Raw genomic sequence first — 13,875 nt, 5'->3', positions numbered from 1 at the left:
AAAGGTCAGTTACTAACATCTAAAAGACATGAGAAAATGTTAAAGGATGCTATTTTAAAAATATAAAACAAGTTAGAATAATAAAACAAGTAATTTAAAAATATAAAACATGTTACAATAAAGAACATTTGTAATGTTAAATATGACAAAATATTGGGAGATACCAAGACCATCCACTGGTTCATTGGTTTATTAGGACTCCCAGGCCTCAGTTTATAGTCACATTCAGTTATTGTTCATTACAATAAAAGGATACAAATCAAAATGAGAGAAAAAAAAAAAAAAAAAAGCTGAAATGGAGGAAGATCCAGAAGAAGCCTGGCACAAAGTTCCAAGAATCCTCTACCAGGGGAATCACACAGGACACGCTAAATTCCTCCAGTTGTGACAACACACATGTACTATTTCTACCAGGTAAGTTTGCTATATAGTAATCAGAATTTTTATCAGTGTCATCCTCTGCTTAGAACCTACCAAAATTCTAGACACCCAAATGGGAAGCAGGTGTTCAACATAAATCACATAGCATGCACAGTGTTAAGCACCATGAGCATACCATTCTTATCATGGGATGGTTGGATGACTTCCAAAATTCAAGTTCACAGACATCAGCCAAGGGTCAACCTCCAAGCAAACATTTCTAAGGGTAACAGTCCTGCTATATTAATTATTCTGCACAGACATTTAAAAAAAAAAAAAAAGCCTCAGAAGAGCAAGTCAAAACTCTCCCTGTGAAAACAAACAGAAAAAGACAATACACTAATGAAAGAAAAAAAAATTTTTTAAACTCCGTGATTAATTACAACATATGAGATATGAAGGTTAAAGGGATAAGAAATAAGCATGGAAGAAAGACATTGCTAAAGAAATAATACAAGAAATTATCTACTTTTGAAAGGCATGAGTTTCCAAACTGAAAAGACCTATTTGATATTCAAGTATGTTATTACTGAATTGCAGAATAAGGGCAAAGAAAAAACATCCCAAGAACTTCTAGAAATGAAAAAATAAGTTACTGACAAAGTTATAGGAATCAGAATGGCCTCAGAGTTAACCATAATCTCAGTGATAAACTGGAAGGCAAAGAAAAAGATGCTTTCAGGCTTGGGTTTAGTAAGAAATAAATTTAACCATACAGTGCTGGGGTTGTGGCTCAGTGGTAGTGCGCTTGCCTAGCACACAAGAGGCCCTGGATTTGAACATCAGCACCACATAAAAAAATAAAGGTATTGTGTCCACCTACAGCTAAAAAATGTATTTTAAAAAAATAAATAAATTTAACCATCCTAGTTTATGGTAATTTGCTATAGTGGACTAAGACTCATATCAAAACAAGCTACTCCAGGTCATTTTATTTGTTTGTTTGTTTGTTTGTTTGTTTATTTATAATACTAGAGATCAAACCTAGGGCCTTGCACATGCTAGGCAGGCAATTCACCACTGAGCCACATCCCTAGCCCCACATCATTTTAGCTAATATTCCAATTATCTTTTTTTAATCAAAGTCATTTTCCTAATATGATTCTTTAAAAAAACTACAACTGAATTCCCAAATCATCCCTTTTTCTAGTTATATGAAGAAATAACATCACTGATGTTAAAAATGAAAATGGAAAATAAAGATTTTTAAAGACTGACAATGAAGGCTAATCACATTTAACCAGATCTACATAAATGTAGTTGTTAATCCTTTCAAAAAGTCACAAAGGCCAGAAAAATGTTCATGATCTTTATATCTGGAATTCAAAATTTTAATAACAAAATATTCTAGCACAGTTCAAAAATTATACATTTTAATAAAATTAAAATTACAGAAGGAAAGTCAGCAGTCAGTGAACATTCTCATCCAGGCTTCACTCCCTTTGTGGGGGTTGAGAAAACAGTTTTTGAATGACAAGATTCTATGTGCTAATTGTAACATAGCATTTATAACAATTCAAGCACCTGCCACTGTGCCAAGTTTACAACTTAGTTCAAGCCAGAAGCTGGAGTTATTTAGTCAGTACTAACGGTCATGTCACTTACCAGGCTGAATGAAAGAGAATTTCATTCATGAAAAGAGAAAGAAGCAGATTAAAATAAACTTGGAATCATCATGAAGAGGGCAGAGCCAACAAATTGAGCTTCCAGGCCTAACCCTAAATGTCCTTTCAACTTTACATTCAGATGACCAGTCTATTTTTAACTAGTCTAATTTTAACCATTTCTTCTCCATGCCAAAATGATTCCATTACAGACTGTCAAAAAAAAGGTACTACAAAATACACACTTCTTTTTTTTCCCTCGGTGGTAGTAAACTCAGGGCTACCCACAAACTAGGTAAATGCACTACCACTGAACTACATTCCCAGTCCTAAAACATATACTTTAGATAATACATTCATCCTCAGTTTATCTGAAAATTAATATTAAAATGCAATTATAGAGGTGGAAATGCTCTTTTGGTCCATAAGCAGACAACAATTTAATAAGAAAAGTATATTTGAACCAATACAAATATAGTCAAGCAAAATATAAAAGTACTAGATATTTGAGCCAGTATAAATATACTCAAGCAAAATAAAATAATTTTGTACCTATTTCAATGGCAAGACTCCATCTAAAGAACTTGAAGGGGTTTTGATAGATGAAGCTCAATAGTAGAGTATTTGCCTAGCATGCACAAGGTTCTGGGTTCAATTCCCAGCACTGGGAAAAGAAAAAAAGAGTTGAGGGGATTTTTGTTTGTTGTTATTTGGTACTGGGGACTGAACCCAGGGGCACTTTACCACTGGGCTACATCCCCAACCCCTCCCCCCCCCCTTTTTTTTTTAATTTTGAGACAGGGTCTCCCTAAGCTGCTTGGGGCCTCACTAAATTGTTGAGGTTGGTCTCAAATTCACAATCCTCCTACCTCAGCCTCCCAAATCATTGGGATTATAGGCATGCACCATTGTGCCTAACAGGATTTATTCTGATGTAGGCAAAAAAACAAAACTCATCTCCAAAGATGGAAAAGGAAATACCAACTTCAAAACATAAGTCCCTTACTGATCATTCAAAATGATTTTCCCTAAAGAAACAAGAAAGCTGTCATTTACAACTTCTATTTTCAGCTCAATGTTAGTCTCTTCCTGTCCTTTCAATGTCATCTTCTAAACAAATCTCTCACCTTCCTTTCTTCTGAATTCCTACCATCACCTTCCTAGCTCAGAGAATCATCTCTTACAATTCTGATTCTTCTTGCCTTTAATATTGTCCCCTCAAATTCATATCCCAACTACAAAGAAACACATTTTAAAATATGTGAGCTTGCCATTCATGCTTAAAACCTTTCAATGGCTCTCTGTCACCCAGAGAATAAAGTTAAAACTCTTTCATTCATTGAACAGTTGAATGCTTATTAAGACTCTTCCAAGCAGGAACTGTGCTATGCCTGGGGATATTTATGAAGCACTATTTAAAAACTTGCATTCTTCAGACACAGAATAATTTCTGTAGAAGGAACAAGTCAAGTAAATTCTTCCCAGAAAAAAAAAAAAAAATGCATCTGAGGTCCCTTCTACTTTAAAAGACTGTATAACTTTTTAAAAATTCATTCTTACTTGTGATTGTTTCAAATTAAAGAAATCCCTTCAACTTCTAGGTTTAAAAATTCTTTTAGCATCTTTTATGCTTATGACTTCACAACATACAGATTAAGGTCATAAAATACTAAACAAAAATAGTGCACCTACCTCATTTAACCTTGTATAAACCAACCATGTATTAGTTTAATATGTGTACCATATTTCAAAGACATAATTCAATTTCTCTACAATTCAATCCTTTAAATCATGAGATACTGAAATTCTAATTCACAAATGCTGAGATTTAAACTACACTTTAGCATTTTTCCAGGAGTTCAAAAACAAATGCCAAAGAATAGGTAAAAATATGATTTGGTTAGAATGGAATAAAAATGGTAACTAACAGCCAGTCCACAATTTAATAAACCATTTTATGAAAACACTTCTCGAAGCACATGGAAGATTTCACATATTCATTTCACATATTCATTCATTTAATAAACATCTGAGTACATTCTATGGGTAAAGCACTATTCTAACCACAAAGAACACAAGAGTGAAAAAAGAAAAACAAAATCCCTTCCCTCATGGAACACAAATTTAATAGAGAAGATAATTAAAAAATAATTTTAAAGTGGTTATGATGTTTTGGTTGGGCCTTAAAAGGGAAGACTTTTAAAATTTGATGTTCTTCAAATTCAAGTATCTCAAGGTTTCCTCTATGTTTAAGTAAGTGGATTAAATAGATTCTAATTAGATACTCTTATCAAACTATTTACTGCTCTGAAACATATACATTATTCCAGATGAAAATCGCTAACCCTAAAATAAAAGTACTTTAAGTCATCTGATCACTATTTAGCCTTTCTCCCTTCTACTTTCAATGAAATTAAGTTTTACCTAGCTGAGCACAGTGGCACATGCTTGTAATCCCAGCAGCTCGGAAGGTTGAAGCAGGAGGATAACAAATTCAAAGACAGCCTCAGCAAAAAAAGCAAGGTCTAAGCAACTCAGCGAGACCCTATCTCTAAATAAAATACAAAACAGGGCTGGGGATGTCGCTCAGTGGTCGAGTGCCCCTGAGTTCAATCCCTGGTACCCAAAAAAAGAAAAACAAAATTTACCTAAATTTGATAAGCTAGCAGAAATATTACAATTTATAAATCCAATCTGTATCTTGAAATAAATGGCAGCCTTTTTCAATCATATAATCCATAACAATGGAAATCTACCAGGAGGATTTCAACAAAATTTAACATAAAGTAGAGGTAATAATGATAACTCTGTATGGATAAAGCTCATAGTTCAAAACTCACTACTTTATAGTTACTCCAAAGTTGTTATATCATTAGTTTTTAAAAGTCTACAATTTACTAAAAGCTTTTCTTGGTCAGATAATTATTTTGCTTTTCTTCTTTAATGAGAAAATACGATGTTCACAAAGTATTAATGACAGTGGATAGTAATGTACTTTACAACAGGAAAAAAATAAATCCTATGTACACACAGATTTACACAGGATGGACAAAATTTTGTTCTAACTGGAATACACACATTCTGCAGTAGATTTCCCTCCCTGCCTGCAATGCTTCTGCCAACAACTAGCCTGCTCAAAACTCAGTTTCAATGCTAGCAAGGAGAACAACTCCTCAAGAATGGGAGTCTTACCTTACAAGATACACTTACTTTGAATCAAATATTGTTCTCCCAACAGCCAGAATACATGGGCCTGAGAACAAAGGGACACAAGTAGAAGAGGTTCATGTGATACCATCCCTAAAAACCCCATTAGCAGAAGTTTTATTTCCAGTCCCTCCAACTTGGATATCTTTGACTTAGAAGCCTTGGTTTCCATGGAAGGAATGATTCCACCAGGATCCTCTCAAATGGATGTTGAAACTACCTTATGATCACTGCCTCCATGACACTAAATCAGAATTTCCCAACTTGGCATCACTGACATTTTAGACTTGATAATTCTTTCCTAATAGGGGCTGTCCTATGCACTGTAGGGTGCTCTATCCAGTAGATGCCAACAGCACTGCCCTCCCAAAGCTGTGGCAATTAAAAACATCTCCAGACATTGCCAATGTCCCCTAGAAGGCAAAATCACCCCCAGTTGAGAATCACTGTACTACATCAACATCAAAGAAGGAGCTTATTCTATTAGATGGTGTTATTCAGACTGATTACCAAGGAGACACTGGACTGCTACTGCATAAAGAGGATAGGAAGGACTATGTCTGCAACTTCAAGGAATGTCTGAAATGTCTCTGAATTTATATGCGAGTGTTAATGAAAAAAATACAGCCACATAATTACACACAACCAAGTGTGAAGCAGGACTCAGCGAGGATTCATATTCTTCACTAATGATTTGGCTTACCCCACCAGCTGAAGTTCAGAATAAGGGCCAAGGAAACATGGACTGGGCAGAAGAAAGAAGTTATAAATATGAATTGCAATCTCTCAACTAGTAACAGAAGCAAGGTCTATAGAAGCTACACATATTTTCTTCCATGCTTAGTATGGTGAAAGAGATACTGTAAGTACATAAATCAATTTCTTCCCTCTTCTCCTCGATGTTATTTTTTGGCAGGGAGTACCAGGGACTGAACCCAGGGCACTCAACCCCTGAGTCACATCCCCAGTCATTTTTATATTTTATTTTGAAACAGGGTCTCACTAAGTTGCTTAGGGTCTCGCTAAATTGGTGAGGCTGGCTTTGACCTTGTGATCCTCCTGCCTCAGCCTCCAGAGCCAATGAGATTATAAGCATAGGCCACCATCCCTAGCTGGCTCTCTTCTCCTCAATGTTATACAAACTCTATTAGCAACGGTTAGCTTTACAATTTAGTCTCTGGGTAGCAGTATATTCAGGCAGGACTATGAATGTGAGTCATAATTAACACAGTCCAGAACTGGATATTGTAACTATTACCCAGAAATGGACACGATGAATTGAGAATTTGCTCCTCATTTTGCGAAGAGGGTAAGGACATCTTCATTTTTACAAGTAATCTTTCCACCTTGTTTGTCAAAAGTTTAGAGTCCTTTTTTTCTTGTACAGAAAATGAAATATTATTTAAAGGCATATGTGGCTGATGAACAAAGAGGTACTCTATGCTAAACTACTATCTCTCATCTTCAAATCCATCCTCTATACTGTTTCCTTTTTTCTTTTTTTTTTTTTTAGTTTGTAGATGGACACAATACTTTCATTTTACTTGTGGTTTTACTTGTTTTATGTGCTGCTGAGGATCAAACCCAGCACCTCACATATGCTAGGCAAGTGCTCTACCACTGAGCTATGACCAGAGCCCTATACTTTGTATTCTGATGGTGGGGCTACTGTACAAATTTTTTTTCTCCTTTGCCAGCTGACTCATTGTTAAGGCTCTGCCAAGGAGACACTAAAAAGATACCACAAGACTGAGAGAGGGACAAAAGAGTTGATTCTCCCTATTTGTTTCTTATTTCTGTCAGCATCACCCCATCTCAATTTTTCTCTAAAATAGTAATACAAAGACTCCTTACATTTAATATAGTTTTTGGAGGTTAGGCAGAGACTAGACTATCAAATACTTTTAGAAGAAAGGACAATCAGAATTATTCCTAAAATCTGTGATAAGAGGAATGGGGATGTAACTCAGTGGTTGAGTGCTTGCCTAGCATGCAGAAGGCCCTGGGTTCAACCCCGAGTACAGGAAGGAGGAGCTATGGCTGGAGTCAAGCACAGCTGAACAGGCCTGTAATCCCAGTTGCTCAGGAGGCTGAGGCAGGAAGATCACAAGTATTAGACCAGCCTGGACAACTTAGCAAGACCCTGTTTCAAAACAAAATTTTAAAAAAGGAATGGACATAGCCAGATGGGGTGGTACATATCTATAATCCCAGTTGTTCAGAAGGCTGAGGCAGGAAGATTCCAATTCAAGACCACCTGGGGCAAATAGCATGACCTTGTCTCAAACAGAAAAATAAAAAGGACTGGGGCTGTAGCTCAGTGGTAAAAGCACCCATGGGTTCAATTCTCATTAACAACAACAACAACAAAAAAAAGGCTAGGACACAGCTCAGTGGTAGAGTGCTTGCCGAGTATGTATAAGGTCCTGGATTCAATCACTAGTACCACTTTACAGACATCATTACCCTATGTACATGTATGATTACACAAATGGTATGAATCTACATCCTGCACAACCATAGAAACAAAATGATGTACCCCATTTGTGCACAATGAATCAAAATGCAATCTGTAAAATATAAAAATAAGAGACCATAGAAATGAAAAGTTGTACCCCATTTGTGTACAATGAACCAAAATGCAGTCTGTAAAAATAAAAATAATAACAAAAAAAGCTTTAAGAGTAAGAAAAAAAAGCACACTCACAAACACAAAACAAAAAAACAAAAAACTATGGCCTACATAAAAATAAGAACAATAAGGAAAATGAATATATTTCTACGTATTTGAAACGTTCCAAAATTAAAACCAAAATACCTGTTAAAAATGACACTTCTAGGGCTGGGTTGTAGCTCAGTGGTAGAACACTTGCCTAATATGTATGAGGCACTGGGTTTGATCCTCAGCACCACATATATATAGACAGATAGACAGATGTATTGTGTCCATCTATAACTAAAAAAAACATTTTTTTAAATAACAATTCTCGGAAGAAGAAGAGGCGAGAACGACCCCCGGACCGCGCGCCGCTGTATCCCCGCATCCAGCGCCTACGTCCCACCGCCGTCGCCACCATGCCCAAGAGAAAGGCTGAAGGGGATGCTAAAGGAGATAAAGCCAAGGTGAAGGATGAACCACAGAGAAGATCAGCAAGGTTGTCTGCTAAACCTGCTCCTCCAAAGCCAGAGCCCAAGCCTAAAAGGACCCTGCAAAGAAGGGAAAGAAGGTACCCAAAGGGAAAAAGGGAAAAGCCGACGCTGGCAAGGATGGGAATAACCCTGCAGAAAATGGAGATGCCAAAACAGACCAGGCACAGAAAGCTGAAGGTGCTGGAGATGCCAAGTGAAGTGTGTGCATTTTTGATAACTGTGTACTTCTGGTGACTGTACAGTTTGAAATACTATTTTTTATCAAGTTTTATAAAAATGCAGAATTTTGTTTTACTTTCTTTTTTTTTCCTTTTTTTTTCTTTTTTTCTTTTTTTTTTTTTTTTCCTTTTTTTTTTTTTAAAGCTATGTTGTTAGCACACAGAACACTTCATTATTGTTTTCAGGGGAAGGCGCATACGTCACTAGTAGAATGTCTCCAAAGCTGGATTGCTGTGGGGGAAAACACCTTCCCCTGCTAGTTTTGAGAGACTTCCTCTTGGCTCCCAAGAGGAGGGATTCCCTGATGTTGGCACACATAGCCACTTTGGCACAAATGCCTTGTGGTATGGAAAAACTCAAATTCATCTTATGTCCTCCTCTCCCTCTCTGCCATCGGCATAGACTTAACTCCCCTACACTCAGACCTGTTGGGACCTGTCTCCCAACAATTGGTTTTACCAGTGTGTCGGCAATCTGGACTTCCCAGTGACATCATTGAGATATTGTCCCTCAGAAGAGCAGCAGTTCCTTTTCTAGATTGTGGATCTTCAGATTAATAATTTTTGCCATTTTCATTTCATTTCCTGAAAGTCAGGGTCGGCTTGTGAAAAGTTGTTAAACAACATGCTAAATGTGAAATGTCAACCCTCACTCTAAACTTTCCCTATTCAGAGCATCAAATGAAGATTTCATTGGGTTTTATAGTGGCTTTCTGATTTTGGTAGTCCATCGAAGAAGGGAGTTTGAAAGTTGTTGTATACTGTTAACGATTGTCTGCCCATGTCCTGCCTGAAATACCATGATTGTTTATGAAAAGTATCTTTAATAAAGCTGGATACAGTTTGGCTTGGGAAAAAAAAATAACAATTCTCCCAAAACTGATCTATGTATTCAACACAATCCCCATCAAAATGAACAAGATGATCCTAAACCATATGTGTGTATACAAAGAATCTAGACTAGTTAAAACAATTTGGAGAAAGAACAAAGTTGGAGAGGACTTACACTATTTGATTTCATATTGTTCTATAAAGTACAATACTATGCAGTATTGGCATAACACATTAGGCACACACAATCACATACAAAAATTAATTTAAAATGAGTTAAACCTTAGTATAAAACCTAAAACAATACATTTCTCCAAAAATGAGGAAAGCCAAGTGTGGAGGTGAACGCCTGTAATTCCAGTAACTCTTCAGGCTGACAGAAGAGATCACAAGTTTGAGGCCAGCCTGGGCAACTTAAAAAGACCTGTCTCAAAAAATAGAGTTTGGAATGCAGCTCAGTGGTAGAGTGCTCTGGGCTCAATCCCAGTACTACAAAGAGAGAGAGAAAATAAAAGAAAAAATTGTCGCCTTGTATTAGCAAAGATTTCTTAAATAAAAACAGCAATATCCCCCCCCCAAAAAAATGATAACCTGGCCTTCAGAAAAATTAAGAACATTTCCTTTCAAGACCTCGAAAACTAGGAGAACATATCTGTAAATCATAAATCTAATACAAGATGTGTATTCAGTACATATTACAAAACTCAATAAAACCAATTTTTAAAGACTGGACAAAAGATTTGCACACACATTTTACCAAAGAAAGTATTCAGTTGGTAAATAAGTTATAAAAAGATACTCAATATCATTCTTCATTAGGAAAATGGAAATCAAAACATCAGTGATACCATTCACACCCACTAGGATGGCTATAATTTAAAAGGAAAAGAATAATAAATGTTTGCAAGGATGTGAAATAACTGGAACTCTCATAACTGATGTAAAATGTTATAATCACTTTGGAAAACAGCTTCACAGCTTCTTTAAAAATTAAACATATACACACCACATGATCTAGTCATTCCACTCCTTTATATTTACTCAAAAGAAATGAAAGTATACATCCACACAAAGTCATATACAGGAATCTTAGAAACAACTTTATTTGTAATGGTTGAAGTTTGGATTGTTCAGTTAGCCACCAACAATAGGTGAGTGGGATAAACAATTTGTGATATCTTCATTGAGACAAAATAGTTCAATGGTTCTGATACCCCCTAGCAATGGAATAGCAATAGAAAAAGATATTAAAGAGGGCAAGAGGAAATTTTTGTGGGCAATATATGTTCATTATCTTGACTGTGATGATGGTATCACAGGCTTATAGGTATCAAAGCTCAAACACACTCGGTTTTAAACATATGCATTTTAATATATGCCAAATTTTATACCAAATTCTACCTTACAATAAAAGCTGCAGAAATACTATTCTAGAATAAAAAATAATAACGTTCCAAAAAATAACCAAAAAAGGGCAATATTCTTTATATTTACTGACATATTCAATTGAGTGTTCTTCACTGTTTCTAAGGATTTTGTACCTCCATTTGAGACATTTTCCTTTTTTTTTTTCTTTTTTTTTATTATTATTGTATACAAATGGGATACATGTTGTTTCTCTATTTGTACATGGAGTCAAGGCATACCATTTGTGTAATCATACGTTTACATAGGGCAATGATGTTTGATTCATTATTTTTTTCCCTTCCCCCCTACCCCTCCCACCCCTCTTTTCCCTCTATACAGTCCTTCTTTCCTTCATTCTTACCACACTCCTTATCCCTAAACCTAAACCTAACCCTAACCCTAATGCTAACCCCTCCCACCCCCCATTATATGTCCTCATCCGCTTATCAGCGAGATCATTTGTCCTTTAGTTTTTTGAGATTGGCTTATCTCACTTAGCATGATATTCTCCATTTTCATCCATTTGCCTGCAAATGCCATAATTTTATCATTCTTCATTGCGGAGTAATATTCCATTGTATATATATGCCACAGTTTCTTTATCCATTCATCAACTGAAGGGCATCTAGGTTGGTTCCACAATCTGAGACATTTTCCTTCTACCTAAAGAACTTTCTTTTAGTAATCTTATAGTACAGGTTTGCTGGTAATAAATTCTCTTAGCTTTTGTTTTAAAGTGGCTTTTCACCTTTGTTTCTGAAGAATATTTCTTCTGGAAATAAAATTCAAGTTTCACAGTTTGTTCTATTTCTTGATACTTTAAGAAAGTTTGTTTCTACCCTTGTGTTGAAAAGTTAGCCATCAGTCATATCATTGCTCTTTGGAGCGGGCAGGTACTGGAGATAGAACCCACTGAGCTATATCCCTGGTCCTTTTCTTTCTTTCTTTTTTTTACTTTGAAACAGGGTCTTGCTTGCTACCTTGCCCAGGCTGGCCTTAACCTGACAATTCTCCTGATCCTCCTTGCTCCATCTTCCAAGTAGCTAGGTTTATAGTTGTGTGTGTAATATTGCTCCTTTGAAAGTAGTTTTCCCTCCTGCTTTTAGGAGGTTGTTTTGTTTTGTTTTGTTTTGTTTTTGTCTTCAGTTTTTGACAGTTCAATGAAGATATACCCAAGTGTAGTTTTCTTTGTATTTGCTGTGCTTAGAGTTTGCTACACAGTTTGAATTATAGGTTGATACCTTTCATCAGTTTTGAAAACATTTTACCATTACCTCTTCAAGTATTTGCTTCCATATTTATCTCTCTTCTCTACCTCTGAGTCTCCAATTACCCATGAGACTTTACATTAGCGTTCCATGTGTCTCTCAGGCTTTGTTACACTTTTTCCATTCTTTATGTTGGGGGGGGCATACTGGGGATTGAACCCAGGGGTGCTTAATCACTGAACCACATTTCAGTCCTTTGGGTTTTTTTTTTTTGGTTTTGTTTTTGTTTTTAATTGTACATGGACACAACATATTTTGTTTATTTATTTTTATGTGGTACTGAGGATCAAACTCAGTGCCTCACACATGCTAGGCAAGTGCTATACCACTGAGCTACACCCCCAGTCCCTCCCAGTCCTTTTTATTTTTTATTTTGAGATAGGGTCTCACTAAGTTGCCTAGGTCCTCACTAAATTGCTTAGGGACTTCACTAAATTACTAAGGCTGGCTTTGAACTTACTGAGGCTGAGGCTCCTGCCTCAGCCTCCAGAGCTGCTGGGATTATCAGCGTGCACCACTACCCCTAACCAGCCACTTTTTCCATTCTTTTCTCTTCCTGTGCTTCCCTGCAAGTTCAGTATTTCACCACAAAATTGATGCCTCCACATAATCAATGAACCCTGTTTTTTCAGTCCAAAACTTCGTTTATAATCTTTCACTGCTTAATCCTCATGATGTAATTGTTATCATGTCACCCAAAAGACTGAATACAGCAGCAAGGTATTCCCCAGTAGCATATGGATGCACATTTATCTACCTGCACATTGTGAGACAGGAACCTAGAATTCTCAGCACACATGAAGTCAGTGTATTTTCAAAAGCCAACTTGCATTGTTTGTTTAGAACCGTGTTATACTAATGATAAACACATTATATGAGTTGCACCAAGAACCGTTCATCTCATAATGAAACAAATGAGAGTGGCACAGAATCTTTAGACACAAGATTAAATTTGGGGTCCATACTTCACAACATTAGTAAATTTTCTTAAGTGTAATATTTTGACTATAAAGCACATATCAGTAACTAATAATTTTTTTCAGACCTGTTTGCTAAACTATCACAAAGAAACTATGTGCACAGATTTGGACTATTCAATTTTAACAATTATTCATGAGTATTTTACACATCCTAATCTTGCACCAAAGACAGTTTTGTAACAAATGATTTTTAGGTATACAAGGGGGTACTAGGGATTGAACACAGGGGCACTCAACACTGAGCCACATCCCCAGTCCTATTTTGTATTTTATTGAGAGACAGTCTCGATAAATTGCTTAGCACCTTGCTTTTTGCTGAGACTGGCTTTGAACTCTTGATCCTCCTGCCCTCAGCCTCCCGAGCCGCTGGGATTACAGGCTGCGCCACCATGCCCAGCCCAAAAATGGGGATATTGATAGAAGAGTTCAAACAATTAAAAGTTAAGAATAATTAGAGACTTGAAAAATAAAATGTCAAAATATTGAAAAGGTTTTAACATATATTATGATCAAAGAGATAAGGGGCTGGGACTGTAGATCAGTGGAAGAGGACTGCCCAGCATAGAGAGGCCTTGTATTTGGGTTTGATTCCCAATACCAAAAAAAAGATAAAAATGAGGAAGTAAGGACATGAACCACTAGAGTACATGATATAATACTAACAGGTTATTAAAAACAGAACTATTCAATTTTTACTTCTAATTATTCAAAGAAAATGATCTTCAAATTTGAAAGAGCATTGCTGAACTTTTAGATAAAGCATGAAAACTCTACCTAGCTGCTTTATCTG

General features: G+C 36.2%; 1 protein-coding gene and 1 pseudogene across 7 annotated transcripts in view; one reads left to right on the top strand and one right to left on the bottom strand.

The window, feature by feature from the left end:
• The window catches only part of Nf1 (neurofibromin 1), a 249,968-nt gene that overhangs the window by 220,140 nt on the left and 15,953 nt on the right, over window positions 1–13,875 (bottom strand). The window lies entirely within an intron of this gene.
• On the top strand, window positions 8,258–8,698 carry LOC124979710 (non-histone chromosomal protein HMG-17-like; annotated as a pseudogene).

Source organism: Sciurus carolinensis, chromosome 3, assembly GCF_902686445.1.
Source record: "Sciurus carolinensis chromosome 3, mSciCar1.2, whole genome shotgun sequence".
In the NCBI taxonomy this organism is placed as follows: domain Eukaryota; kingdom Metazoa; phylum Chordata; class Mammalia; order Rodentia; family Sciuridae; genus Sciurus; species Sciurus carolinensis.
Note: the sequence above shows the minus strand (reverse complement) of the source record. Positions and strands in the feature narration are given on the sequence as shown.